Below are 25,116 nucleotides of genomic sequence, written 5' to 3' on the forward strand. Positions count from 1 at the left end.
CAAGAACTCACACCTCCCTAGGCTCCTCCACACCTCCTAATATGAATCTGGAGATTGTGAAGGTAAGTACCTCGCTGGTTCAGTGGTGGCTGGGGCTCCATGGCCAGTTCCTATCATGACACAGCTCCTCTGTCCTCAGCCATTCCCTGCACATATGTAGTAAATCCTCCATCTCTCAGGAAGAGGTCAGGGCCCCCTAAGCATGACTGCAAAGGGGATGCAAGGAGAACAGTTGGGGTCTTTACCCTCACGTCCTTTAGGGACACAGAATGTCAAAGCTGAGGCAGCTAAGAGATAAAATACCTTTATGAGATTCAGCAGGTTCTCTGCCCATTTCTGGTGCTCTGGGTCCCTCAGTCTGAAAGCCATTAGAAAAACTGGGTGAAATGTATGTTATGGGCAGCCCAGGTGGCTCAGTGGTTTAATGTTGCCTTCAGCCCAGGGCCTGATTTTGGAGACCCGGGATCGAGTCCCACATCAGGTTTCGTGCATGGAGCCTGCTTCTTCCTCTGCCTGTGTCTATGCCTCAATCTCTCATTCTGTTTCTCTCATGAATAAATAAATAAATAAAATCCTTAAAAAAAGAAATGTATGTGAGATATCTCTAACAAATTTTTGCCTTTTTGTGTATATACATAAAATTTCAACACACAGAAACATACAGAAAATGGGAATAAAAATATATCCTCTTCCATCCCCTGCTTTTAAGAACACAATGCTGGACATTTGTACTATAATAGGTCCTATCTGGCTTGTACAACTTCTTGCGTTGAAGTTTTGGTTATGTACTGTCTATAGTTTATATTATTCTATAAAGAATAATGTAAAATGATATACAAATTACTTGTCTTTTACTTTAACAGCTTGAGAGTCAAGATCGATCACCTCCATAGCATCACCTCAGCAGGATCCTCCCCATCCTAGCACTGCAGTGAAGCAATCAGAGAAGGCACCATGAGGATCCCTAGTTCTGGAAAATAGGAAATACTCCCATTAAATCAGGTCTGATCTTACACCTGAAATGTCCTGACACACTACAACAGAAAAGTATAGGAAGACTTCAGAAGGTAGAATGAAGAAGGAAGACTTCAAGCAAGTTGAGGAAAACACAGCACAACAGTGAGAACCTGGGGTTCCTTCTCTTGTATTATGTCCCCCATATGTAAGATACGAGGCTGTAAGTTCCTCCAACCAAGAACTATCCAGAGGCTGAGAGCCATAAAATCAAGCCAAAAACCACCCAATCTCCAAAAGCACCAACTCTCATGGTCAGAGGATATTGAGATAAGTTGGCCTAAGGGGAGGAAATATTTGGAAAAACCTGCCCACTGCTTGCATACACTAATGAATCCCCAAACTGTGCCCTCATGCAGGGTTCACTTTATTGCTCAGCAGAGACAAGGTGTCCATAACCTCCTGGCAGAAGCAGGCAATTTCCTTTTATCCACTTGCAATGGTGTCAATACTCAGTAGATGGCTTCGCCTCTATCCCATGGGAACATCAACAATTCTGGGCAAGGCAGGGCTAATTGGCTACTTTGTGCTCCAGTTCTTCCCAACCATAATTTCGGCATGTCCATGATCCCTGGGTGGCTCTGCGGTTTAGCTCCTTCCTTCAGCCCAGGACATGATCCTGGAGTCCCGGGTTCAAGTCCTGCATCGGGCACCCTGCATGGAGCCTGCTTCTCCCTCTGCCTGTATCTGTGCCTCTCTCTCTCTCTCTCTCTCTCTCTCTCTGTGTGTGTGTGTGTGTGATGAATAAATAAAATCTTTTAAAAAAATAGGCCTTGATCCCCTGGGAGGATTAGACCTGAGAATAGTTGTGTGCAGTCTCTCAGTGATGAGGAACATGGAATGAAGGGATCAGATGTGAAGAGGTACTGAGCCATGCATCAGATGCCCCAACCCGGGTAGAGCCCCTGAGCTCCCAGTGCTGGTTCCCTGATGCCCTGTAGGAGAGAACAGTGATGTGACAGGATACACCACAGGGACAACAGTGATCTCTAGAGTGCCCTGGTCAGCCTGCATCAGTATGTCCTCTCAGAGGTACAAGACAGCCCAGAGGAAGCTCCTGCCTGACTCTTGTAGGATCATGCAGGACCCACAGGGGGCGCTGCTCTATCACCTTCCTGCCTGAGAGGACTCCTGGGGACTTGGGTGATTCTGTCTTCAGTCTATCCATCCCTCTGTTCTGCTCTGGCTGCAGATCCTCTCCCAGATTTGCCCCACAGGAAAGTCAATAGGACCCTGGTGTCTGGGGAAGGCCTGGACAATGTGTCCAGGTGGACACTCTCAGGGACCGTTGCTCTAACTATGTCTTCCAAATGTGCTCTGATGGAATATGCAGTAAGTAACTGAGTCTTTTATCTGCCATCATTTCTGTTCTTATTTCTTTCCTTGTTTATGTCACTATATAGTTATCTATGGAAAAAGATGCTGTTTGTGTTTTCAGCTTTCCCCATTCTTCTATTTTCTTGAGTATAAATACTGCTGCTCATCTCAAAATGATAGTAATGAAATTACCTATTCTTTTCTAAAGTGTCAGGGATGTGATAGTTTAATAGGCAAATCAAGAGTATGAGTATTTTTCTCAGATATGAGTTTTGAATCTTAAACATGAAGAGAAGGGGAAAGAACATGCATGATTTGTCAAAAGAGCAATTTGCAAGTAATTCCAAAATGAATGCCAGTCATTTTGGTATCTCACCCTGTGGAAAACATGAGTCCTGAGCCTCATCTTCCCCTGTTCCTGGAGACTCCTTATGGTCCTGCCAGTCCTCCTTCTCTAGGTTCATTCCCAGCCTTCCAGGACCATCTGATCCTCAGCAGAACACAAAGGGAAATGGAGTTCAAAATGCTCCATGAGGTTCACTTGTCCACACAGTGTTGTGTTCATTTCTGATAAAGAGACATCCTTGGTCGGCACCCCCTGGACTCCTTGTATACACTGTCCATGATTAACAAGGCGGAGAGCACCATCGCTACATCTGTCACATAGACTCTGAGATTCCCAGTGTCCTCATGGCTGGAGGAGTGACTGCTTGGATCCTCCAAGGAGACAAGGAATAATATCCCTGGGGGGAAGAAAATGTCCCAGAGAGGGGTTATAGTTGAGGTGATTTAGAGGCAGGGCCAGGAGTTGGAAAACATATCCGTCTCCTCATACAGCTCTCAGGATTCTCTGAAAGGAACTTTGAGATGGAGGTCACCAGGGTCATAAGAAGGTGATTTGGTGAAAGATGTCTTCCTGCCAGTCTGTGTCCCAGTCATCATGCTATCATTGGTGTGTGTGAGGTCCCAGCATTTGCTCCTTTCAAGATCTTCAGGATTACATGCGAGTGACCCTGGGCCAGGGGAGAGAGGAAGCTGATTTGCATGAAGCACTTGCTTATTCTCATAGGTGTGGAGTCATGAAAAGGCCCAGGGACACCATACTCTAGCCGAAGAGCCTGTGAGACCACATCCAGTGAGGGTCCCCACCATGGCCTGGGAGACAGAGCATGAAATACTTGTAACTCTGGGAAACGAACTAGCGGTACGGAAGGGGAGGAGGGTGGGGGGTGCGGGTGACTGGGTGGCGGGCACTGAGGTGGGCACTTGACGGGATGAGCACTGGGTGTTATTCTATATGTTGACAAAGTGAACACCAATAAAAAATAAATTTATAAAAAAATTGTACTATGTGTAGAGACACCAGCTCAGTCCTGACCCATGAAGAGCTGAGAGTGCCATGGTTGGAGTCACCTGAGAACTCTGAGTAGAGCATAAAGTCTACACTGAGGTGATGGGAAGACCCCTAAGGGGACAGCTGACAAGTCCTTAATGGAGAAAATATTGGACAGAGAAGAGGAAAGATAGAACTTTTCTCTTATGATTTTTAGTCACCAATCAGTTGAGGGTATGTCTGATACCATACACCAGAAGGCATTTGGGTCCATTTCCTAGGAATCAGAGTTGATCAGAGCTGGGACCTGCCACCTGGCACTGCCTATGTCCTCTGCTCACAGCTAGGAAATCCCCACACCCTTTGGCCACAAACAATCTCTCCCCTGTCCACCCCCCTCATATCCTCTGGCAGAGGCACCTGATCCAGGGCCAGGGAGGGGCTAGAGACCTGATGTCTCATTTGCATTGATGGTCCCTCCCATTCTCAGAGAATGAAGCGGGGAAGGGAGAGATGAGGGGAGGCTCTGTTCAGCTGTGGACCACAGAGGGCAGGATCACTTATGACCTCCACCATGGCCTGGTCCCCTCCCCTTCTCAGCCTCCTCACTCACTGCACAGGTGACTGGATGTGGGGATAGGGGACTGGGCCCTGGGAGGACACATGGGATCCTGCATTCGTCTTTTGTCTTCGGCCTCAGCATCACCCTCTCTGTATCTTTCCCCCTTGGAGGGTCTTGGGCCCAGTCCATCCTCACTCAGCCGCCCTCAGTCTCTGGGTCACTGGGCCAGAGGGTCACCATCTCCTGCAATGGAATCCCTGACAACAATGATTATGATGCATGAAAATTCATACTTACGTGAGCTGGTACCAATAGTTCCCAAGAAAGTCACCAGTCTCCTCATCTACGATGATACCAGAAACTCTGGGGTCCCTGATCGATTCTGTGGCTCCAGATCTGGTAGCTCAGCCTCCCTGACCATCTCTGGACTCCAGGCTGAGGACGAGGCTGAGTATTACTGCTCAGCATGGGATGATCGTCTTGATGCTCACACAGTGCTCTGGGTCCATGAGGAAGTGAGACACACACCTGCTGTCCCCACAGCAAAGGGATTTCCTCTGCAGCCTCTATTCCTTGGCTGTCAGCTGGTTCCTTTATTTCCTTGGTGTAATCTGGAGCCTGAGATACACTCTAAGGAAGTTTATCTACAAAATATGTCTGCATTCTCTTAAACTGAGCTCCCAAAATCCATCTTTGGCATGAACACGTGATAGGATTTTCTCAGATTCAACAGACATTCCTGGCTGCCAGGCAGGCCGCCCTGGGCAATGAGTTCGTGCAGGTCAAGGCTGAGACAGACCTGCAGAAGCCAGGTTTGTCTGAGACACAGCTCATCAGAGGTGTGCAGTGTGTGTCCTGGTACCAATGGCTCCCATGAATGGGCCCTAAATCCTTGTCTAGAAATAACATTTAGATCACTTTGTGGCCTGGATCCATTCTCTGGCTCCATGTCTGGCAACTCTGGCTTCATGAACATCACTGGGCTATGGTCTGAAGATGGAGCTGCTCCTCACAGTCCCTCCTGGGACAAAATTCTTGGGGCTCACACTGAGGCCCAGACCTGTGAAAATGGGGAGCACACCCTTTCTCATCTGCTGGGAGCGGGAATCCATGATCTGTTCAGGCTCAGCCTGTGGCTTCTGCTTCTCCTACTCCCGCTGCTGCCACCTTGGGGCCAGGTCCATCCAGGGCACTGCCCTGGAGGGAGGGCTTCCTCCTTCCCTTCTATTCTCAAGTGACTCACAACAACCCTTTCTAGACCAAGATTCCAAAAATACATATTCCAGAATTATGCCATCCCCTCATTAGTCATCAGTAGGAACACATACTGTTCATAAAATTGGGGAGATTTCTTCTGTTATGGCTGCACCAGGACTGGAGTATGTTTTGCTGAATTCTGTATTTGTATCTTTTAGAATGACTACTTGCCCATTTCCATTCATGCTAAGATGCAACCAGGGATTTTTCTTGTGTCCTTGCATTATAGAATACCTGCAGAATTGGGTTGTGTAATGATGGAGTTAAAGGTCACATCAGTCTGTTACTTAGGAAATATTCTCTTTCTGCACCCCGTTAACTAAGGTCCTGGCTGTGGCACTAAATACATGCACGTGGGAAAGAATGGGATACCATATTGCAAATGTATTCGACAGTTTCTATTTTACATGTTTTTATGAGGAATTTGTTTTAGATTTTGTCAAAGGCTCTTTCAAGTTCTTTTGAGAAAATATGCTGCTATCCATTGATGTATTACTATGAAGTCTTCTATTAAAAGGCCTGTCAATATGGAAATGAACTTGCGTCCCTGAAACAAGTCAGTACAGGTGTACAACATACTGATGTGATGTTGGAATCTCTTTTTTGATATTTAATTCAGAAGTTTTACAGCAGCATTTCATAATATTAGTCTGCAGTTTCCTTTTATGTATTCTATTTTTCAGGTGTAAATATTACCATTACAACTGCTTTCTACAAGAATTTAACTTTCCAGAACTCTCAGTGTTTGGGAAAAAAATACATAAATAAGAACCTAGCAAATGGCTTCATTTGATCTCTGAAGACTTATTTGTGTGTGTGTGTGTGTGTGTGTGTGTGTGAAAGTAATTGGAGCTTTTCACTTTTTGTGGAAGAGGTTCTCAGTAATATTCCATTAGAAATTGGTCTGTTTATTCATTTCTTTTTTTAATAATAAATTTATTTTTTAAATTTATTTTTTTTAATTTATTTTTTATTGGTGTTCAATTTACTAACATACAGAATAACCCCCAGTGCCCGTCACCCATTCACTCCCACCCCCCGCCCTTCTCCCCTTCCACCACCCTAGTTCGTTTCCCAGAGTTAGCAGTCTTTCCGTTCTGTCTCCCTTTCTGATATTTCCCACACATTTCTTCTCCCTTCCCTTATATTCCCTTTCACGATTATTTATATTCCCCAAATGAATGAGAACATATAATGTTTGTCCTTCACCGACTGACTTACTTCACTTAGCATAATACCCTCCAATTCCATCCACGTTGAAGCAAATGATGGGTATTTGTCATTTCTAATAGCTGAGTAATATTCCATTGTATACATAAACCACATCTTCTTTATCCATTCATCTTTCGTTGGACACCGAGGCTCCTTCCACAGTTTGGCTATCATGGCCATTGCTGCTATAAACATCGGGGTGCAGGTGTCCCGGCATTTCATTGCATTTGTATCTTTGGGGTAAATCCCCAACAGTGCAATTGCTGGGTCGTAGGGCAGGTCTATTTTTAACTGTTTGAGGAACCTCCACACAGTTTTCCAGAGTGGCTGCACCAGTTCACATTCCCACCAACAGTGTAAGAGGGTTCCCGTTTCTCCGCATCCTCTCCAACATTTGCTGTTTCCTGCCTTGCTAATTTTCCCCATTCTCACTGGTGTGAGGTGGTATCTCATTGTGGTTTTGATTTGTATTTCCCTGATGGCAAGTGATGCAGAGCATTTTCTCATATGCATGTTGGCAATGTCTATGTCTTCCTCTGTGAGATTTCTGTTCATGTCTTTTGCCCATTTCATGATTGGATTGTTTGTTTCTTTGGTGTTGAGTTTAAGAAGTTCTTTATAGATCTTGGAAACTAGCCCTTTATCCGATAGGTCATTTGCAAATATCTTCTCCCATTCTGTAGGTTGTCTTTGAGTTTTGTTGACTGTATCCTTTGCTGTGCAAAGCTTCTTATCTTGATGAAGTCTCAATAGTTCATTTTTGCTTTTGTTTCTTTTGCCTTCGTGGATGTATCTTGCAAGAAGTTACTATGGCCGAGTTCAAAAAGGGTGTTGCCTGTGTTCTTCTCTAGGATTTGGATGGAATCTTGTCTCACATTTAGATCTTTCATCCATTTTGAGTTTATCTTTGTGTATGGTGAAAGAGAGTGGTCTAGTTTCATTCTTCTGCATGTGGATGTCCAATTTTCCCAGCACCATTTATTGAAGAGACTGTCTTTCTTCCAATGGATAGTCTTTCCTCCTTTATCGAATATTAGTTGACCATAAAGTTCAGGGTTCACTTCTGGATTCTCTATTCTGTTCCATTGATCTATGTGTCTGTTTTTGTGCCAGGACCACACTGTCTTGATGACCACAGCTTTGTAGTACAACCTGAAATCTGGCATTGTGATGCCCCCAGATATGGTTTTCTTTTTTAAAATTCCCCTGGCTATTCGGGGTCTTTTCTGATTCCACACAAATCTTAAAATAATTTGTTCTAACTCTCTGAAGAAAGTCGATGGTATTTTGATAGGGATTGCATTAACCGTGTATATTGCCCTGGGTAACATTGACATTTTCACAATATTAATTTTGCCAATCCATGAGCATGGAATATTTTTCCATCTCTTTGTGTCTTCCTCAACTTCTTTCAGAAGTGTTCTATAGCTTTGAGGGTATAGATATTTTACATCTTTGGTTAGGTTTATTCCTAGGTATCTTATGCTTTTGGGTGCAATTGTAAATGGGATTGACTCCTTAATTTCTCTTTCTTCAGTCTCATTGTTAGTGTATAGAAATGCCACTGACTTCTGGGCATTGATTTTGTATCCTGCCACGCTACCGAATTGCTGTATGAGTTCTAGCAATCTTGGGGTAGATACTTATTAAATTTATTTTTTATTGGTGTTCAATTTGCTAACATACAGAATAACACCCAGTGCTCATCATGTCAGGTGCCTCCCCTCAGTGTTTATTCATTCCTTTCTTGTCGAGTAGTCTTTATCTAACTGGGACATGTGCTTTTTTATCTATTATTAATAGCAGTGAACAGTAAGATTTTTTTTCATTTTTCATTCGTCCACACATTATTTTTTATTTTCTCTATATGTGCATCATCCTCTTTTCGTCAAAAGTTAGTAACTGGCGGGAATCCCTGGGTGGCGTAGTGGTTTGGTGCCTGCCTTTGGCCCAGGGCGTGATCCTGGAGACCCGGAATCGAATCCCACATCGGGGTCCCGGTGCATGGAGCCTGCTTCTCCCTCTGCCTGTGTCTTTGCCTCTCTCTCTCTCTCTCTCTCTCTCTCTCTGACTATCATAAATAAATTTTAAAAAGTTAGTAACTGGCTGACCTGTTCTATCATCTGTCATTCTATCCAGAAGTTGATGTCCATTTTGGAGCACACACTGTGACATCATCTCACTCACTGCTGTACAAAGATATGAACCCATCCCACTGAAGGTCTGGGGAAGAAAGCTTCTGACATAAGAGCCTTTTAATAAAGGGGGAGCCTCTATGTCCAGAGACAACAGAAACCATGCATGAGCCCCTCATACCAGTGAATTGCTCTGTGTCCCATGGGGTGGACGGTCAGCTGGTAATTGTGATGTTTCTGGACCAAGCCTGGAATTGAACCTAGAAGTCCATGGTGACAGAAGATGGGACCCAGCATTCTTCATTCAGGAACAGAAGGTCATGTTTTGTGAGGTTCTCAGCCTACCCATAACCAATGTCCTAGTCAGATTTCCCTCATTAGTGCAAGATGCCTTCAGGAACAACAGAGGAATCTTTTAAAAATAAAGGTTTATTACTCACAAGACTTGGAAGTTACACAGCACCCCTTGGGCAACAGACAGAGGTCATGGATAGAGAAAGAGGGAGCTTGTGCCTTCCCCCACCAGGAGTGTAAAAAGAGGCTCAGCTGACAGAGGAAGGAGCTGCAGATGAGCGATACAAACACAGACACAGAGAAGCAGAGAAAGACATACTTTCTTGAGTTCCAGACTGAATCCATGGGGGCAGGTGCACTGGGTCCTTTGTCCTTTTGCTCCCTGCTGTGGGGATCCTACTGACACCTTGCTTCACGGGAACAGTGAAAGACCCCCAAAAATCAGCTAAGAGGCTGGAACTGGCATAACCACAGGCAGAGGGGCCAGGGGCCTGCGGTCACCACAGGGTGTCAGCAGGGCAGTGAGGACGCAGGAGGGGGAGACAGGAAGAGGAGCGGTCTAGGAGGGTCAAACCCGGGGATCCCTGGGTGGCGCAGCGATTTGGCCCCTGTCTTTGGCCCAGGGCACGATCCTGGAGACCCGGGATCGAATCCCACATCGGGCTCCCGGTGCATGGAGCCTGCTTCTCCCTCTGCCTGTGTCTCTGCGCCTCTCTCTCTCTCTCTCTGTGACTATCATAAAAAAAAATTTAGGAGGGTCAAACCCAGAGAGTTAGGAGCACCATGTGGCCAGGCCCCCACCCCACCCCCACCCCCAGCCAGCCCCCATTCCTGGGCCCATGTGTGATCTGGTCCTCCGTGTAGAGTGCCCCCTCCTCCAGGGTCAGAGCGGCCAGACCCCAGGATGCCTTGTCCTCACTGAGGCTCTCCACAGTGTCTGCAGTTGATGGACTGTTGAGCTCCAAACATCCCTGCACAGTGACACGTGGTGTCAGCATCGGACCTGATGTCCGCCCGGCCCCTGACCTCCCGGCCACTCGGGGCACCAAGTGTCGGGCACCACAACAAGCAGCAGCCTCTGAGCTGACGCAGGGCCCCAGCAGCTGTCTGTCTGCCTCACCCCATCACCTCAGTTGGCTGGCCGCTGACTCCTTCCATTCCACACCACCACCTGCTTTGGGGTGACAGCTCAGCCACCTCCCCGGAGCCCCCCCCTTCCTCAGCCAACACTGGCCCAGCTGCGGGAGGCACCAGCGAACAGCCCCCTCCCCACAGACACTGCCTCAGTGGGAGGAGACCCAGGTAAACTATCTCCTTGTGAACTAAGGAAACGACACCCCACGTATCAGGATAACATGTCGCACTTTGAAGGGGGCCCCCAGCACCCCCAGGTTATTGTCAGCCCAGGCAGGAGCAGCCCCCCAGCCTTCCCGCCAATGAAGCTGAGTAGGGCCTGTGGCCCCCTGCCACCTCCCGGCCCTGGCCTCCCTGCCCTGGCCATACTCTGACCCTACCCCCACCCCCTCGTCTTCCCAACCAACCACAAGGTTGCTCCCAGTCAGCCTCCTTCCCTCGAAGAAGGTCAGGTCCTGCTGCGTCTGCCTGCCCGGCCTGGTCTGCACTCTGCCCTGACCCCAACAGAGCCCCTCACCTCCAAATCCAGACTCAGGGTGCCCTCTTGACCCAGCGGCAGTCAGGCCGCTCCACAGGGCCTCACCCAGTGTTAGAAGGAATCCCCCCTCCTCGATATCTGCCCCTAGTGACTTCCCAGCCACGGACCCCACTCTGCTTCCTGGCAGCGGCCTGGTTGACTCTGCTGGATTCTCTCTCCCCTGTTTCAATAGTCGTGAATAAAGTCTTTCACTTTCATTTAGAAAAAAAAAGAACAGGGATCCCTGGGTGGCACAGCGGTTTAGTGCCTGCCTTTGGCCCATGGTGCGATCCTGGAGACCCAGAATCGAATCCCACGTCGGGCTCCCAGTGCATGAAGCCTGCTTCTCCCTCTGCCTATGTTTCTGCCTCTCTCTCTCTCTCTGTGTGTGACTATCATAAATAAATTAAAAAATTTTAAAAAAGAACATTCTGAGACTTTTGAAGCCAAGACACTCTAGCCAGATTAAAGCCTGGGTGTGGTCAGTCCTCCATGGCTAGGGGACAGCAGACCCACAGCACTCTGTCAGGGGGTTTTGCTCTGGGCTTGCGTCCCCACATCTCAGTCAGGAGTGACAAGGGCTGGGGCAGCGGAGGACTGGGATCCTGTCCCTGGGGTCCATGGGGGTACTGGCAGCTGGGAAGACAGCCCCTGCCTGAGTCTGGGTCCAGGGCACACCTGCTGTCAGCCTCAGGCCCCCAGACCTCAGGGGGGTCCGCCCAGCCTACTTCCCATGACAGACACCATAAGAAGTTTGGGGTGGACAGCAGTGACCAGAATGAAGTGCTCCTCCCCTGGGGGCTGAAGGGATGAGATAGAGCCCCCAGCTCTGCCTTTCTGTGGCTGGGGTCCTGAGGTGTGAAGGTGGTGACAGAGGTTGGGGCTCGTCTCCATCTCCATTTCTTCATGAAATCTACTGTCCAGGGCACGGCAGCCTGACCTTGGACATTGAGCTCATGCTCCTCCCTGACTTCACCTCCCCCTGGGGTGTGAAGGTCTGCAAACATCTCCCCCAACACGTGCTTACTGTCCTCAGCACCTTCTGTAATATTTCAAAGGGACACATGAAGAGGCACAGGTCTCACTTCATCCAATACCCATCTCACCTCTGAGGACCTTCAGCAGAGGGGAGGACTCATTTCCTCACATGCTGCCAGGACACTGCAGGGACGGCCCCAGGGAGCCAGCCTGGACTGAGGGACACTGCCTCCAGGACTCTTCTTTCCCATCCTATACCCAGGGAGGTGGCTCAAAGTTCTCCCCCAGGCTCCTGTCCCCCTAGACAGCCATACCCACCCCAGGGTGTGCTCACCAGGCCTGGACACCAACCTCGGGCCATGGGCATTGGTCCTGCCACTCAGGGTCAGGGTCCACCAACGCTGAGCTAGGAAATCAGTGTTTGTGCTCCTTCCCCAGATCCTCTACTCCTTCATGTACAGAGAAACCTCTCCCTACCTGAGGTTCTCCTGCAGTGACAGCAGCACCCTCTGATGGGGCCCATCAAACCAGGGACTCCAGTTGCCACATTCCTCTTCCCCTTTCTCTCCTAACCTTCCTCCTCTTGCACTGCCTTGATCAGCTCCTGGGAACACAGCCACCTTCATCCCTGCCTGCTCTGTCCCTGCTGCAATTGCTCTGCCCGACCACATGGATTACTCAGAGCTTCCCTGTCCTGTCCCCCTCCTATTATCGGGCCACATCATCACCAGGTGGTGTTGCTTCTGTGAAATCACTGCCTGCCAGCTTGGTTGAAGCATCTTCATGCCGTGTTTTGTTTTTTTCTTCTATGACTCGATGTGCAGGACATGGTCACTCCTCTCTTGAGATACACTGAAAGGCCCTCCTTGGGGAGCCGCATAAATGTCCCAAGTGGTGGGATAGGCTGTCTATTCCATGATTTATGTTTTGTAGACATTCCCCCTCTCACAGGAGTGCTTATTTCTGGATGACTCTTCCCTCCATGTGGGATGCTCTCAAATCACAGACACTGTATCCATGTTCTTTACATCAGACCCCACAGGATGCTTCACACAGTCCTTCAGGTCACTGCTGAGTGCTGGTGTCACAGCTCTGGTTTATAAACCTAGGACACTGAGGACCCTGAGAGGGACATGTAACCAGCAGGGGGCACTGTGCATCCTCCTGGGCATGCAAGGGGACCCTCCCAGCGGGGGGGAGCCCCCCTTGCCTGAGGGCTGGGCAGAGGCTGAGCTGTCCCTTGTGCCCCCTGGTGAGACCCAGGAGCCTGGTGCCTTCAGGGCCTGCAGAGGCTCATGCACAGTGTCTTTTTTTTTTTAAGAAAGAATTGTTTTATTGGAGGTTTTTTTTTAAATTTTTTATTGGTGTTCAATTTACTAACATACAGAATAACCCCCAGTGCCCGTCACCCATTCACTCCCACCCCCCGCCCTCCTCCCCTTCTACCACCGCTAGTTCGTTTCCCAGAGTTAACAGTCTTTACGTTCTGTCTCCCTTTCTGATATTTCCCACACATTTCTTCTCCCTTCCCTTATATTCCCTTTCACTATTATTTATATTCCCCAAATGAATGAGAACATATAATGTTTGTCCTTCTCCAACTGACTTACTTCACTCAGCATAATACCCTCCAGTTCCATCCACGTTGAAGCAAATGGTGGGCATTTGTCATTTCTAATAGCTGAGTAATATTCCATTGTATACATAAACCACATCTTCTTTATCCATTCATCTTTCGTTGGACACCGAGGCTCCTTCCACAGTTGCTAGAACTCATACAGCAATTCGGTAGCGTGGCAGGATACAAAATCAATGCCCAGAAATCAGTGGCATTTCTATACACTAACAATGAGACTGAAGAAAGAGAAATTAAGGAGTCAGTCCCATTTACAATTGCACCCAAAAGCATAAGATACCTAGGAATAAACCTAACCAAAGATGTAAAGGATCTATACCCTGAAAACTATAGAACACTTCTGAAAGAAATTGAGGAAGACACAAAGAGATGGAAAAATATTCCATGCTCATGGATTGGCAGAATTAATATAGTGAAAATGTCATGCACAGTGTCTTATGCGAGTTTTCACTTCTGCTCCCTCCACTCCCTCCTGAGTCCCACTCAGAGCAGGTCATGTCAAAAGACTCCTCTGTGCCCTAGTCTCCTGAATCACTGATCAGATGGAGTCTGAGAGAGTCTGTAAGGGGTGATAATTTTTGTAATGGGTACACTTATTTGCTTGGAGACAGTGGAGAGTATACGACAAGCTTGGGAGAGAAGGGCTCAACTCTGGTGACCAGGGGCTTGTGTCACCATGGTGGACTGGACTCCTCTCCTCCTGTTCCTCTCTCTCTGCTCAGATGGGGGCATCATGTGACTTCTGTGGGAGCTTCCCATATGTTTTCAGCCTCTAAGAAACTCCCACCATCGATGCCCATCACTGTCCATGTCTGTGTTGGTAGATTTCCTGTTCCAGTCTGTGCTGACCCAGCCCCCCCCCCCTCTGCATTCCTGGGAACAACATCCAGATTTTCCTGCACCCTGAGTTGTGATCTCAGTGTTGGAGTCTTCAGATTTAAGAGAACTTGAATTCACCCTGATTTATTTGTAGCTTCTGGATCACAGTGTCCTTCCTCCTAGTTTCGTATTCACCTTTTTGAACACTCTGAAGAAGTAAAAACTGACAAGAAAAAGATACTGAAATATTCCCAGTGATCCAAATTGAAAAATTAGCTCCTCTTGACATGGTGGTACTTTTCTCTTCCCAATATTATCTACATCAAGGTCAGAGAGTGGGCCCATTCCAGCAGGTGGAAAGTTCTCCTCAGCTTGGCTCTGCCCTTCTAGGTGACAAAGCAGAAACCTTCACTTCCCTTCCAGGCCCCTGTTCTCAGGATTGGCCAAGGTTCACTGATTCCCAGGGATGAGGCATTAGGATGTGAGATGCTGCACGAGAACCAGGCCCAAGGGGAATTCCTGGCCCATAGCTGGGTATTTGAGCCATCATTTGTGGGGGTATCGGGGTCCTGAAATGCTACAAAATCCCTGAAACTGCCCCAGGGATATTGGGTGAAGCAGTCCTGTGGCTGTGACTTCCTACAGCTGACACCACTCAGGACCATGGGCAACCTTGTGAAGGCCTGTTCCTTATCCTCAGCAACCTGCCAGCAGCCTCCTCACCTCTGGTACAAACTGATGCTTTGCAACTGTTGGGTGGAGGGAGATGTATTGGATGTCCAGGAAGGAGAAATCATAATATTTGCTGGAAATCCCTTTGCCAATGAAGCTGTCATGAATACTCAAAACTAGGATTTCGCTTCTTCAGAGGGAAGAACAGTGAAATGGATATTACCATACTATGAGCTCTCTGGGAGAAGCCCTGGGTTGAGAGCTAGCACAGCCTTGACTGAATTTCCTGTCTACAACATTATTTTCTGCCATGGGGTTGGTCAACCTGCTCTCCTTGACCATCATTGGGTTCCAGGACGAGGACAATTTATCAGTGTTGCTCAGTTGGCTTGAACCTCCATGTCCCCAAGAGCTACTGCTACATGGGTAAAAGAGATAAATGTCTCCCTTCCACTCTTGTCTGACTCCATCCTCCCCTGTTCCCACCCAAGTCCCATGCCATCTCAAATTCTACTTTCCTCCAACACTGCTACTGAAAGTCAGATAGAGGCTTTATGACAATCACCCCCTTTCTTGCTTATCTCGATACAAGCCTGATTGGTCTGATTTCAGGAGCAAATAGCTGCTCAATCATGGTGGTGTCGGTGAGGAGGGGATGCCAAGAAGAACAGAAGTCTAGCCTGTGTCACCTGCAATCCAGTTAGATTCCTGCCACCCCCCCCTTGGATCAACCCTCCTGTGACCCAGGATTTGCCGGTCATTCCCTGAGCTCCGGAACATTTGATGAGATGGGTTGATCCCTTTCTTCTCAACTTATATTCTCCCTTTAGCCCATTATTTGGGATGACATTGGATAAGCCTTATTTTTGGTAGTACCTATGGTCTCTGGTCCTATATTCACAAATCATCTCAATATTCTAGGACAATTTCCACAGAGTCCCACTTTTCTTCAGGGACAGTGCATGAAGCACTTACAAACGCAATGAGTCAGGGCCCAGGATGTTGGAGATAACAGATCACTAATGTTCTTTTCATATCAGTCCTCATATGCAGGACAATTTTAAAGTTGACTAAACAGTTATACATATGATGTTGAATAAGAAGAAAATAACGAGTTGCCAAGAATACAACAAATCTAAAATTAAAACATAGAGAGAGATCCAAGATAAACCCTTTCCCTACCCACATTATATTCTCAAGGCAGAGACAGACAGGAGAGCCTAGGGCCTGTCCCCTGTGGCTGAAAGAACTTATCAGGAGGCCCTCACACAACTAGAGCAGCAACAAAGAACACAGCAACATACATATAAGAGGATCTCTGTGATGACTTGGGACCTTAGAGCCCTCAGGACAATTATGTACTTAATGTTGGTTTAGATAATCCTAGATGGATAATCACCCAAGGAGGTTGGCAGAGGCCAGCTCAGGGCCAGGTTGTGCTGAGATATCTGCAGAGGTAACAAGTAAATGTGAGGAATTGGGACCAAAATACCTTGGTTGTGTCCTCACTCCCTTGGGTATGAATAAATGTCTTCTTTGGAAGATGGGTTTGCAATTGAGGAGTGTTGGGCATGAAAGCCCCCCATTGGTCTGTGGACTCCATTCCAAAGAGATTTTCCGTTTAATTAATTTCAAAGATATTGGCATAGATCAGGATCCCTTCGAGAGTGAGACTCAGCAGTATTATGGGCAGTACTAAACGATCCTGGTACCTAGAAATGAGATGTAGTGAGGTGGAGACATCAGCTCACCCTCGGGGCTTTGGGTCATGGTGAGGTGTGTGCCCTGGACCAGCACAGGGCGCTGTGGGACTGCCATGTGGTCCCTAAGCAGCTCATTAGTGAGAAGCATTCAAACAGCCTGGGCCTTCAGGCCTGGCATAGTGCTCCCTGATGGGACTCAGCAGTTGTGTCCCCTCTGTTCTGGCAGAGACTCCCCAGGGGACTTGTGTGTTGTCTCAGCATGTGCTTCCTCCCAGAGCTCTCCCCAGAGCTGAAGCCACCTCCATCCTCCTCAGTGTGTGGTGTGAGCCAAGCTCCAGCACCAGGGCCCAGGGAGGGGCTGGGCAGTCAGTGGGTGGAGCGTATTTACATGGGCAGCCCCTCCTGTGGCAGAGGGTGGAGGAGAAAAGGAAGCATGTGGCAGCCCAGTCCACTGTGGGGACCTTGGGGCTCTGGCACCATGGCCTGAAAGCCTGTTCTCTTTGTGTTCCTCTCTTACTGCACAGGTAGGGTCAGACCTCGGGGATTATCCTGAATCACCTCTCTGTTTCAGAACCTAGAGAAAATTTACTCTATCTCTATGTAAAGGGGATCCCTGGGTGGCTCAGCAGTTGAGCACCTGCCTTCAGCCCAGGGAGTGATCCTGGAGTCCCAGGATCAAGTCCCACAACAGGCTTCTTCATGGAGCCTCCTTCTTCTCCTTCTGCTGTGTCTCTGCCTCTCTCTTTGTGTCTCTCATGAATAAATAAATAAAATCTTAAAAAAATAAACCTATGTAAAATCCCATGTGTGTCTGTATCTGCAGGTTCCCGGTCCCAGCCAGTACAGATCCAGCTGCCCTCCTTCTCTCTACCTCTGGGAACAACTGCCAGACTCACCTGCACCCTGAGCAGTGTTGGCAGCCAGTAAACATCCTTTTCAAGGAGAAACCAAGGAGCCCCCCAGTCTCTCCTGTACTATTACCCAGACTCAGATAAACCCCAGGTCTCTGGGGTCCCCAGCCACTTCTCTGCATCCAAAGACTCCTAGGCCAATTCAGGGCTCCTGCTCGCCTCTGGGCTGCAGCCTGAGGACGAGGCTGACTATCACTGTGCTGTAAATCATGACAGTGGGAGCAGCTCCAGATACTCACAGTGTCTCAGATAGGTTTAGAAGTGAGACAAATCTCTGGGCCCAAGTATCTTGTCACTGAGCCTCTGTTCAGTAAAAAATAGTAATATAATTATCTGGAAAAACAGAGCAGGGTGTTCTCTTCGCCATGATGATCTATCCTTCCACAGGAAAGAGAAACAGTCCTGTAATACATATAGAGTGAGTGAAAATGGGATATCGCAGGAGACAGAGAGATGAGGTAACAGCCCAGGGGCACATCGCCACTCACTGTGGAGAAGATGAACGGGAATAACTACCATGTCTCCAGGTGAACCTGAGGCCCAGTAAATGTTCATCCGCACATCAGTTTTATCATCTCATTCCATTAAACGGGACCTTTGTAGTGACCCAGTTGTGTCACTACTGATGTATCCACAGCTGCTACATTGACCATAGCGCTGGTCACAGACACAGTCTCCTCTCTGAACCATCTCCACGTGACCTTGAACCAGGTGCTGCAGACTTCCTGACAACACCCCCACCCCATCCCGCATCTTCTCCCCTCTGCTCCCCTGTCCCTCAGGCTTTGGTCTCTCTCTGGTTTTTCAGGTCTGAACCCTGTCTCCTCCTGAGGATTTCAGAAAAAAAAAAAGAATGATTTTTCTGTAGTTGCCAGTCCCCAGGATCCACCTGTGGAGAGCTGAATGACCAAAAATTCGGGCTGCAGGAGAAACCCTTAGTGTCTCCCTCCTGTTTCTGTCACCTGACAAGACCTGCACATCTGATTCCAGGGTGTGCTAACAGATCTACTTTCATATGAGTCCTCACCGCCTGAATCAATCCTGCCCCAGGGAGAAAGTCTTTGAAATACTGACCTTGAAATCTGAGGTTCAGGTCCTGAGATAAAGGGCAATCCCCCAGTGTGTCGAGAGGGCGTAGAAGGGACTGAGGGTCACCGGATCTCATTTTGGGACACACACACACACACACACACACACACACACACACACACACACACCTCTCTCCTCTCTGAAGGTAAAGTGCTTCACTCTGTATTTTCTATGTTTCCTGTCCCTCCTGAGGCGAGGCTCAATCTCAGCTCACCCAGCTGTCCTCTGGGTCAAAGTTTCAGAGACAGAATGCCCATTAGAAGAGACCCCCAAGATGTCGAATGTGACTGCGGTCCTGTCAGCAGAGTGGCCAGGATGTGCCCTGAGCACCTGCTCCCCTGGAAGGAGGCTGATGCTCAGGATTCCCAGGGGAAGGCTCTGTCCCCATGGGCAGCTCAGCTCCTACCATCTCTGGGCTCCAGTCACTGCCTGAGGCTGATCATCACATTTACTCTGGGACCCCAGCCTCAGCGCTTCTCAAACAGAGCTCAAGGCCCCTGGGGATGTGGGACACACCCTCCCTGTGCTCTCAGGGCTGGGCTGTCACTCCTTCAGTTCACCAGGGAAGCCCCCAGCCAGTCTGGACCTCTGCAAAATATTCTGTCCCAAGTTAGAACAAGGGTCTGTGGCCTCAGGGACTGGGTCCCCTCATCTCCACCTCTCCACAACTCAGAGGTAAACTTTGACAGAAAAATCTTGGTTCCGGTGTCTTTTGCCAATAGAACTTCATTCTCCTACTCATGGTTGTCTAAATGAGCAATTGCTCTGTCCTCAACATACTGGGCACATGTGCCTGGACCTCAGCTGTGCCCACCCTAGGTATGAGTGGGACCTTGAATTGCTCATCCTGGAACCTCGTCTGTCCTTGGGAATTCCAGCACTCAGATGGCTCTGAAATTCATACAACAGGGTCCTCATGGGGCCTCATGGGCACCACTTCAGGCTTTCCTACCTGCATGATCAGACCCATGATACAATCTTAAGGAAAAAAATAAGACAAGGAATTTTAGAAAATGTTTTTAAATATCTATTCAAATGAGACCCAAAGTCATTCCATTTTCTTTGTTCTGTGCTGATGTTTTAGCCAAAACTCCCATGCACAATCTCCCTCCAATAGACACAGATCAATATACTAGTGATTCCACCTGCATCTTTACAGTGACATCATCATTGAGTGTTAATTAGTGTGATTGAGAAGCATTTCTAGAAAAGAACATTCATTCAAGTGCACAGTTGACCAAGGGGGTGACCTATACGGAAAGTCCTCTACTGGATTCTTGTCAGAACTTCTGCAGCTGTGACACTGTCCTTCCTAGAACTGCCAGCAGGTCTGCCCCTTGTGCTCTGAGGTCAGTGGCACACACAGACTCACATGGCAGGCTTCCTGCAGACTTGTGTCCATGTGCTGGGAGGACAGATCCTAGGAAGGAGTCACTGCCCACAGGATGGGGAGAATTATTATTTTAAATATGTTAAAACAATGAGAGATGATAACGATGTTCAGTGTGTAATCTTTCCAGGAATGCACACAAGGGCTTCTCCCCACAACCTGGAGAATCTCACACTCTGGTTCTTCAGGATTTCAGGAAACTCAGAGAAGGGTAAGGGCTGGAAGCAGGGGGATCATATAGGAGGAAGGTCTCAGCATCTTGTGCAGAAGAGACCACGTGTACATGGGGACCAGTCACTCCTCTGGATGTGACAGTGATGTCAGAGGAGTTGGTTTATAGACATCACCTCTTTCCTGAATGGCCCATGAACAGCCAAGGGAGCCGTGGATAGTTTCACACTGAGCAATTAGAGTGAAGCCTAAAACCAACACTGTGTGATAGGAAGCCACATGATGGGTCACAATCACAAAGGAGGAGGAGAGTGGATAGAGGTCTGCAGGCAGTACCTGTGTCCTCTGGCCATTTATCCCCCTGTCATGCATGCTGAAGTGGTTTCGAGATGCCACATGCAGCTTGAGGCTTATTTCTGAGGGATAAGGTTTTCTTAGAGTTGGGAACACCACATGGCATTGCCTGTGCCCTCTGATCAGGGTTCACAGCTGAGACCTCTCCAACCCCTGGTCCCACACAGCCTCTCCCCTGCCCATGCCAGGTCAGCCTCAGGCACATGGACCTGACCCAGAGCCAGGGAGGGTCAAAGAGTTGGGGGGGTCTCATTTGCGTTGACCACCCCTTCCTCTCCCAGAAGATGAAGAGGGGAAGGGAGAGATGAGGGGAGGCTCTGCTCAGCTGTGGGGCCACAGAGGCAGGATCAGTGATGACCTCCACCATGGCCTGGTGCCCTCTTCTCCTCACCCTCCTTACTCACTGCACAGGTGACTGGATGTGGAGACAGGGGAAGGGGCCCTGGGCTGCCACATGGGATCCTGCATTCTCCTCTGGTCTCCAGACCCCAGCATGACTCTCTCTGTGTCTCTCCCCCTTGCAGGGTCCTGGGCCCAGTCTGTCCTGACTCAGCCGGCCTCAGTGTCTGGGGTCCTGGGCCAGAGAGTCACCATCTCCTGCAGTGGAAGCAGCTCCAACATCGGTGGACATTACGTGAGCTGGCACCAGCAGCTCCCAGAAACAGGCCTCAGAAACATCATCTATGCTGATAACTACCGAGCCTCGGGGGTCCCTGATCGATTTTCTGCTCCAAATCTGGCATCTCAGCCACCCTGACCATCTCTGTGCTCCAGGCTGAGGATGAGGCTGATTATTACTGTTCAGTGGGGGATGATAGTCTCAAAGCACCCACGGCGCCCCAGGCCTGTGGGGGAAGTGAGTCAAAAACCTATTTAGCCATCTGTAAAGTGAGTGAGCACCTCAGCAGCTGCTTGTTTAGGCTACCCGTGAGATTCATTTTTAGAAAGTTTTTATTAATTTATTCATGAGAGAGAGAGAGGGAGAGAGAGAGAGAGACATAGGCAGAGGGAGAAGCAGGCTCCATGCAGGGAGTCCGATGTGGTACTCGATCCCAGGACCCCAGGATCACGCACGAGCTGAAGGCAGACGCCCAACTGTTGAGCCACCCAGGTCTCTCAACCCTGTGAGATTCCATTTTTTCCTTGGCTGATGCCTTAGGCCCAGGTCCAGGTCGATCTTGGGACCCTTCTGGAAATGACAGCTCCTTCATTGTCTGTGAACTCAGGGTCACTTGTTGAAGCCCATTTGTATAGAGAGGGTCTCCAAGGAAAGAGAAATGTTTGTCCTTGTGGCCTCTGGTAGTTTGTTCTAGGCCAGTGTACATTCACTTACCATCTTCTGATTTCTCACTAAATGAACCCCTCGTACATCATGAAGCTACCATGTTCCTTCAGCCTCATTCCCGCTCTGCTGATGCACATGTCAGGTCTCCATGCAGCCACGGTCATTACTGGCTTAGCTTCATCCATATGACTAGTTCTCCTTACTATTTGATGATTGCATGGAACACATAAACCAATGCCACAACAAAAAGTATGAAAATTAACAAAAATAAATCTCTAGAGAAAACCCCCTGTGCTTCTTTATGAAAATGTTATTTATAATCACCACACCTGAATGCAATAAAAAATATGAACATGGTTATTTTTTTAAAGATTTTATTTATTTCAATGTAGGTTCTGCTGCTATTTCAGAGGGTCTATAAATCTGTGCTCAAGGAACGCTGGTTACTCACAGCTACCTACAGAGCATTTCCATGGTTGCTTCACTACTGTGTGGATGGTTTCTAATTCTCTTATCTGAGAGGCTAGTTGAAAGCTGCAGGGGAGAAATGTTGGCTTAGATTTCGGACAGCGCGTTTCCCCGGCACCTCTTCATCTAGAGTGGAGTTAGGTTCGAACTCCATTGTTGAGAACCTTGCCAAAACCTGTATTCAGGGAATGCTGCTTTCTGAGAGTTGAGCTCAGGGCCTTTCATAAGGCCTCACACCAACTGTGGACTAGGATCTAAGTTCCATATGAGAGAGGATTTTCTGAAGCTGCCTACAGATAACACTTGTTTCTCAGAGCTCAGTAGATTGCATTTACCTCGAGCCTCCTCAGCTTCTTTTTATATAGGTTCTAATGCAGACAGGTGAGAGGGTAGGGGACAGCTGCACTGAAGGGACCCTGCTCACAGATTGTCCCTCCTGATATGAGAGGCTTGTCAAAAGTTGCATTCGTGGAATGCTTCTTTCTGAGCGCTGAACATAGGGCCTTTCCATGGATTGCCACATGTACTTGGATAGCTTTCCAGGTCCCTTATGTCAGATGCTTTTTAGAACCTTCCACCAAGAAACGATGGTATCCCAGAATTCAGGGTATTCCATTTCCATGGAGGCTCCACGTGTACTTTTGATATATATTCCGGGCTCATGGATTAGAAGAATTAACACTGTGAAGATGTCAAAACTACCCAAGGGCGATTTACACGTTTAATGCAAACCTTATCAAAATACAAAGGACTTTATTCAGGGAGTTTCAACAAATCATCGTAAGATTTGTGTGGATTCAAAAAATACCCCGAATATCAGGGGAATATTGAAAAAGAAAACCAGAGCCAGGGGCATCACAATGCCGGATTTCAGGTTGTACTACAAAGTTGTGATCATCAAGAAAGTGTGGTACTGGCAAAAAAACAGGCACATAGATCAATGGAACAGAATAGAGAGCCCAGAAATGGGCCCTCAACTCTATGGTCAACGAATATTCCACAAAGCAGGAAAGACAATCCACTGGAAAAAGGACAGTCTCTTCAAGAAATGGTGCTGGGGAAATCTGGACAGCTACGTGCAGGAGAATGAAACTAGACCACTCTCTTACACCATACACAAAGATAAACTCAAAATGGATAGAAGATCTAAATGTGAGATAAGAATACATCAAAATCCTAGAGGAGAACACAGGCAACACCCTTTTTAAACTTAGCTGCAGCAACTTCTTCCAAGATACATCTCTGAAGGCAAGGGAAACAAAAGCAAAAATGAACTATTGGGACTTCATCAAGGTATTTATTTCATTGTATTTTGGAAGAGGCAGGAATCTAGAGGTGGTAAGGAGGCCAGTGATTGACAGCAGGTGGAGGAAGGAGGAGGGTGAGTGTGTGAGGTGACTGTATTCGTGGTGATGTCAGTCTCCTACACGGCATTGTGACAGTGGCCATTCCACACTGCTGTGTTGTCACAGCTCAGTAAACTGTACCCCAGGGCGACAACATCATGCAGGCAGGTTGTCATTTAGGAGTCTGGGGTCCGTGACGTGGCACAGAGATCATCCTATCCACTTCTCCAAGGATGTGTGACCTTGTACCTTAAATGGGGAGGACAGGAAGGTGGAGACCTGAGGGAATCTGAACAGGCAGTTTGGAAAGGGAGCAAAGAAATTGCATATGAGCCCCTTCATCCATTGTGATGTGTCGGAGCCTTGCCTGGAATTGTACCACAACCTCCATGGTCACAGATGATGGGAGCCAGCATTGTCCCTTCAGAAACAGAAGGTCCTGTGTTGTAAGAGTCTCAGCCTCTCCATAACCAATGTCAAGGTCGGACCTGCCCTTGTGGTTCTTGTGAAGACTGCAGGATGTCCAGCTACAACACAGGAAAATGAAAACAATAAGTTGATTATTTACCAATCTGGAAATTATAGAACACATCTGAGGTCACAAACAGGTCATCATAGTGACAGAGGTAGACTATGGCCTCCCCACAAGTGGTGTGGACCGAGGCACATCTGACAGAGGAAGGAGCTGGGGTCAGAAGCAGACACAGAGAGAGACAGAGAGACCAAACTTTGGGGATCGACACTACAGTCTATGGGGGCATCACTGATTTCTTTGTCTATGTGCTCCGTGCCCTGGGGATCATGCTGACCCTGAGCCTCATTTTAATCCTGGAGAAGTATTAGAGCAGTGGGGACATTTGGAGACAGTCCCCAGGGAGAAGCCATTGAAGGGGATTCTGAACCATTTGGGCCCATGAGGTGCAGCCTCAGGAAGGCTGGGTGTGACCTGGGTATGGCCTGTCTTCCATGCACAATGGGTATGGGACTCACAGCACTGGAGCAGGTGGCTCTGCTCTGGGCTCCTGTCCTTTCATCTCAGTCAGGGGGGACCATGGCTGGGGCCACAGGGTGTTGGGAGCCTGTCCCTGGGGTCTATGGGGTGCTAGCAGCTGGGAAGGCAGCCCCTGCCTGAGTCTGGGCCCATGGCCCACTTGCTGTCAGCCCCAGGCCCCTTCCCATGAGAGACACTAGGAAGAGAAAGTAGGGGCGGGGAGCAGTAACCAGGTATGATTTTCTCCCCCTGTGGGCTGAAGGGATGAGAGAGACCCCCAGCTCTGCCTACCTGTGGCTGGGGTCCTCGGGATGTGCAGGTGGCTAAAGAGGTTGGGGTTCATCTCCATCCCCACTTCTTCATGACACCTGATGTCCAGGGCACTGCAGCCTGACCTTGAATATTCACCTCATGCTCCTCCATGAATCCCCCTCCCCCTGGGGTGTGAAGGTCTGCAATATCCCCCCTAAAAAATGCTCACTGTCCTCAGCCCTTCTGGAATATTTCCTTGGGGAAACAAGGAGGGGC

General features: G+C 48.3%; 1 pseudogene across 1 annotated transcript in view; it reads left to right on the plus strand.

Annotated features, from left to right (window-relative positions):
- Window positions 1-21,429, plus strand: part of LOC144299429 (immunoglobulin lambda variable 1-47 pseudogene) — a 365,984-nt pseudogene extending 344,555 nt beyond the window's left edge. Inside the window, exons 2-3 of the transcript XR_013366169.1 lie at window positions 21,023-21,354; window positions 21,419-21,429. The product of XR_013366169.1 is annotated as an immunoglobulin lambda variable 1-47 pseudogene (transcript). The remainder of the gene's footprint in view (window positions 1-21,022; window positions 21,355-21,418) is intronic.
- Window positions 21,430-25,116: the final 3,687 nt, after the last annotated feature.

The sequence above is a fragment of the Canis aureus genome, chromosome 27, assembly GCF_053574225.1.
Source record: "Canis aureus isolate CA01 chromosome 27, VMU_Caureus_v.1.0, whole genome shotgun sequence".
Taxonomy (NCBI): Eukaryota; Metazoa; Chordata; class Mammalia; order Carnivora; family Canidae; genus Canis; species Canis aureus.